We start from the raw sequence: 6373 nt of genomic DNA, 5'->3' as shown, positions 1-6373 counted from the left end.
AAGCAAATTATTCATTTGTTGACACTATCGATTAATCTGTCTTCTTTCGTAATGCCGATCATTCACAAGTGGTGACAGAACTTGCCACCTTGCTTCATCTCCAGTTACATCGATGTGCATCAGCTGTCTATAAATACCCATTGCAGTGTCATATAATGTTCCAGTCTTTATTCTTCAGTTTTGCTTTAACGGTGACTGCAGTCAAGTGCATCCATCTGTACAGAATTTGAGGGGTGTAGTGGGCGTTTTCCTGTAAGGACTGAAAGAGTGAGTGTGACCTCGGTCACGATGGACAGTATGGAGAGACGAACACCCGGCCTTTCCGAATGCGATGTTACCTACTGATACCTCTATGAGCCGGTAGTCCTCGGAACGCTGTAGAACTGCAAGTTCTGGTTACCATTATAGGCCTCTCTAATTTTTAAGATTGCTGTCTTCTGGGATCTTGGAGCGTAGCAAGTGAAGATAACCCAGAAATGAGGGTGTGGAGTGGATACTTTTTGGCTTAATATAGGGACGGGTGGCTGGCTCGTGTCTACGAGTAATGGGCCTTCGTGTTCTGTAAAAGGCGGGAGAGTTCTTAGATAGCTGAGGGACTATCAGCTTTGTAAGGTCTACATGAAGTTAATTTGCTGGTTAATTTCAACGCTTAATATCTCTAACACTTATCCAAGTCACCGAAGCCTTGTAATAATATCTTGTGTTTGTCACTGCTAAAGCAATATGTAGCCATTTGGCTTTATCTTGATTCAAACATAATATATTTTCTCAAGTTTATTTCGTTTAACGAATCTATCTCACCCCCATGTTATAAGCGTTGATTTTAGAATGAGTGTGAATAATTGTAAAGATGTTGGAGTATGTAAGATTTGAGGTTTTCACAGAGGTGAGTATGAATATTTCTGTCTTCTGGGTTGTTGCGATCGCCCTGATGACGGAGGCAGTATGATCTCTGAAACATCGACCATACTACACAGCGCAACAACCCAGAAGAAAGAAATCTTCATACTCATCGCCCTGATGACGGAGGCAGTATGACCTCTGAAACGTCGGTAAACATCTACCAGACTACACAGCGCAACAACCCAAAAGACAGAAATCTTCATACTCATCGCCCTGATGATGGAGGCAGTAAGACCTCCGAAACGTTGTTAAACATCTACCAGACTACACAGCGCAACAACCCAGAAGACAGAAATCTTCATACTCATCGTCCTGATGATGGAGGCAGTATGACCTCAGAAACGTTGGTAAACATCGACCAGACTACACAGCGCAACAACCCAGCAGACAGAAATCTTCATACTCATCGCCCTGATGAAGGAGGCAGTATGACCTCAGAAACGTTGGTAAACATCGACCAGACTACACAGCGCAACAACCCAGAAGACAGAAATCTTCATACTCATCGCCCTGATGAAGGAGGCAGTATGACCTCAGAAACGTTGGTTAACATCGACCAGACTACACGGCGCAACAACCCAGAAGAGGGAAATCTTCATACTCATCGCCCTGATGACGGAGGCAGTATGACCTCAGAAACGTTGGTAAACATCGACCAGTCTACACGGCGCAACAACCCAGAAGACAGAAATCTTCATACTCATCGCCCTGATGATGGAGGCAGTATGACCTCAGAAACGTTGGTTAACATCGACCAGACTACACAGCGCAACAACCCAGAAGACGGAAATCTTCATACTCATCGCCCTGATGATGGAGGCAGTATGACCTCTGAAACGTTGGTAAACATCTACCAGACTACACGGCGCAACAACCCAGAAGACAGAAATCTTCATACTCATCGCCCTGATGACGGAGGCAGTAGGACCTCTGAAACGTTGGTTAACATCTACCAGACTACACGGCGCAACAACCCAGAAGGCAGAAATCTTCATACTCATCGCCCTGATGACGGAGGCAGTAGGACCTCTGAAACGTTGGTTAACATCTACCAGACTACACAGCGCAACAACCCAGAAGACAGAAATCTTCATACTCTGATGACGGAGGCAGTATGACCTCTGAAACGTTGGTAAACATCGACCAGACTACACGGCGCAACAACCCAGAAGGCAGAAATCTTCATACTCTGATGACGGAGGCAGTATGACCTCAGAAACGTTGGTAAACATCGACCAGTCTACACGGCGCAACAACCCAGAAGACAGAAATCTTCATACTCATCGCCCTGATGATGGAGGCAGTATGACCTCAGAAACGTTGGTTAACATCGACCAGACTACACAGCGCAACAACCCAGAAGACGGAAATCTTCATACTCATCGCCCTGATGATGGAGGCAGTATGACCTCTGAAACGTTGGTAAACATCTACCAGACTACACGGCGCAACAACCCAGAAGGCAGAAATCTTCATACTCATCGCCCTGATGACGGAGGCAGTAGGACCTCTGAAACGTTGGTTAACATCTACCAGACTACACAGCGCAACAACCCAGAAGACAGAAATCTTCATACTCTGATGACGGAGGCAGTATGACCTCTGAAACGTTGGTAAACATCTACCAGACTACACAGCGCAACAACCCAGAAGACAGAAATCTTCATACTCTGATGACGGAGGCAGTATGACCTCTGAAACGTTGGTAAACATCTACCAGACTACACAGCGCAACAACCCAGAAGACAGAAATCTTCATACTCTGATGACGGAGGCAGTATGACCTCTGAAACGTTGGTAAACATCTACCAGACTACACAGCGCAACAACCCAGAAGACAGAAATCTTCATACTAATCGCCCTGATGACGGAGGCAGTAGGACCTCTGAAACGTTGGTTAACATCTACCAGACTACACAGCGCAACAACCCAGAAGACAGAAATCTTCATACTCATCGCCCTGATGACGGAGGCAGTATGACCTCTGAAACGTTGGTAAACATCTACCAGACTACACAGCGCAACAACCCAGAAGACAGAAATCTTCATACTCTGATGACGGAGGCAGTATGACCTCTGAAACGTTGGTAAACATCTACCAGACTACACAGCGCAACAACCCAGAAGACAGAAATCTTCATACTCATCGCCCTGATGAAGGAGGCAGTATGACCTCTGAAACGTTGGTAAACATCTACCAGACTACGCAGCGCAACAACCCAGAAGGCAGAAATCTTCGATGTTGGAGTAGTCTGTCGTGGCGTATTTTAAAACATTATCACGGTGTTTATCTGGAAGGACTGAAGAAAACTATGAAAATCTTGAGTGAAGACACCGATCTTTTAGCAGATACTTCTAACTAAACGCCATAATGCATGGGACCGTTAAGGTTGTTTTTATAATCATCTATTAACCTTCCCATACAAAATCTTAAGTTTGCAATAGAACAATATGGCACTCCGAAATTGTTTTGAGTACAAATTTAGTTATGTTCGTTATATCCTGAAGTGCTGAACGCGATAACAGATTTGCCGCCTCAGAGTCAAATAATTATCATGAGCGTGACCTCCATACCTGTCGTTCTCTGCACATTGCGATCAGTGGGAGGAAACAGGATCATAACTAAGCTATATAACTGTTTCTTGAAGTCGTACCTCCCATTTGGCAGACCTAACGTTCGTACCATGAGTACCAGAAGACGTCTTCTAAATATAAAGGAATTTAAAAACTTGCACGTCGACTGTCGTTTTCTGGGTTATGATGCCATACGTTCTTGGGAAATCCTGAAGATGGATCTTCTGAAACATGATTTTTTCAAGACCACGCGGCGTTACAACCTAGAAGACCACACTCGACAAATTCACCGCCGTGAGACCCTCAAATCTGAGATTAAAAATGCAAGTTTTCTTTATGGAAGAACTTCACTCCGAAAACAGCCAAGAGCCTTGTCAGAGGAAAAGCCCTAACTTTGGGCCGAGGGTACGAGAATGTGATACTTGGCCAGGGCAATCGCACACCTCGTGGGGCGGTGATAGATAAGTACGGAGCGGCGGTGGAATGATGATTGGCGGGGAAATACCGAGGACCTGTTCAGTGCAACTTGGCCCATCACGAATGCCGTTTGATGTCACCGAGGATTGATACCGTAGCTCCGCAATGAGAATCTTGCATCTTGCCGTCTGAGATGTGGCACGGCCTTACCGTGTTTTATCTTGTCCAATCTTAACCACGCAGGATGATTTAGCGGAATACTCTGGAAAGTTATTCTAGAGATTTTATTTACATTCGGATCTCGGCTGGCTTACCGAATGTTGTGGCTAAGGTTTCTCGTGGTATTCTTCGGTGATTCCAAGCAAATGTTGGAATATTCATAAACGGCATGCATCCAGTATTTTTAAATTATCATTAGGTAAGAAGATTTCTGTCTTGTGGGTTGTTGGCCCGTGTAGTATGGTATGGATTCATCGCCCTGATGAAGGAGGCAGTATGACCTCTGAAACGTTGGTTAACATCGACTAGACTACACAGCGCAACAACCCAGAAGACAGAAATCTTCATACTCATCGCCCTGATGACGGAGGCAGTATGACCTCCGAAACGTTGTTTAACATCGACCAGACTACACAGCGCAACAACCGAGAAGACAGAAATCTTCATACTCATCGCCCTGATGACGGAGGCAGTATGTCCTCTGAAACGTTGGTTAACATCGACCAGACTACACAGCGCAACAACCCAGAAGACAGAAATCTTCATCGCCCTGATGACGGAGGCAGCATGACCTCTGAAACGTTGGTTAACATCGACCAGACTACACAGCGCAACAACCCAGAAGACAGAAATCTTCATACTCATCGCCCTGATGACGGAGGCAGCATGACCTCTGAAACGTTGGTTAACATCGACCAGACTACACAGCGCAACAACCCAGAAGACAGAAATCTTCATACTCATCGCCCTGATGATGGAGGCAGTATGACCTCTGAAACGTTGGTTAACATCGACCAGACTACACAGCGCAACAACTCAGAAGACAGAAATCTTCATTCTCATCGCCCTGATGATGGAGGCAGCATGATCTCTGAAACGTTGGTTAACATCGACCAGACTACACAGCGCACCAACCCAGAAGACAGAAATCTTCATACTCATCGCCCTGATGATGGAGGCAGTATGACCTCTGAAACGTTGGTTAACATCGACCAGACTACACAGCGCAACAACCCAGAAGACAGAAATCTTCATACTCATCGCCCTGATGATGGAGGCAGTATGACCTCCGAAACGTTGGTTAACATCGACCAGACTACACAGCGCAACAACTCAGAAGACAGAAATCTTCATTCTCATCGTTCTGATGATGGAGGCAGCATGATCTCTGAAACGTTGGTTAACATCGACCAGACTACACAGCGCAACAACCCAGAAGACAGAAATCTTCATACTCATCGCCCTGATGATGGAGGCAGTATGACCTCCGAAACGTTGGTTAACATCGACCAGACTACACAGCGCAACAACCCAGAAGACAGCAATCTTCATACTCATCGCCCTGATGACGGAGGCAGTATGACCTCCGAAACGTTGGTTAACATCGACCAGACTACACAGCGCAACAACCCAGAAGACAGAAATCTTCATACTCACCGCTGTGAAAACCTCAAATCTTACATAGCATTAGGTAATTTTTAAAATTAATTAACTAAGAATAACGAGCAACAGACATAGCGTCGTTAAATAATGTACTGAACAATAATCCAGTGACACGTGTACCAGTGTACAGAAACAGTTGTCCATCCTTTTGTTAACATTCACACTGACAACTTGACGTCTGAAGCCTGCGTTTACTTATAAAACAATGCTGAATTATAAGATTGGTTATGATGTTTTAAATTAGACTAAACTGGATTGAACTGGCTAAAGTTACATAACAATGGCTGGCTCTTGTGAGAATGTTAATGAACTTCGTGGTTTCATAAAAGGAGTGGGAATTTTTGAGCTGTTCAGAGATTCTTGGATTCTCAAGGACTCTGATCCTTATAGTTGAGGTGTTGGAAGTCCTCAAGGAGCTGGTTCTGCCGCAGTAATTATTCTGATGTTATCCTTATAGTGTATCCGGTTGTAGTAGGAATGACTTCTGTAAATATTAATACATGGAGCGTAATGAATAACTGCGCACACATTGTAGAACGCTATGGAATGCACTGTCTTTGAAGCCACTTGATAAACACTACTCATAGTGATAGAGTGAATTAGGGGACGTTGCCTTTAGCGAAATCAGATAAACATCTAAGTGGATAAATAATGGTTGTAAATAGCTAATTTAAAGGGATTTGACAGTAAATTGATATGATCTACTCTTAGCTACTACCCCAGCAGCTGCATGCAGGTACCGAGGAAATCCCACTGTCAGGTTAGTCGTTTTCTCAACCGAGAGTCGATCCCAGATCCTTCCAAATACGATTCCTTT

Source organism: Zootermopsis nevadensis, unplaced genomic scaffold (genome assembly GCF_977971745.1).
Source record: "Zootermopsis nevadensis isolate Lab colony 2312 unplaced genomic scaffold, Znev_1.0 Znev_ptg000079l, whole genome shotgun sequence".
In the NCBI taxonomy this organism is placed as follows: Eukaryota; Metazoa; Arthropoda; class Insecta; order Blattodea; family Termopsidae; genus Zootermopsis; species Zootermopsis nevadensis.
This window is presented reverse-complemented; position numbering follows the sequence as displayed.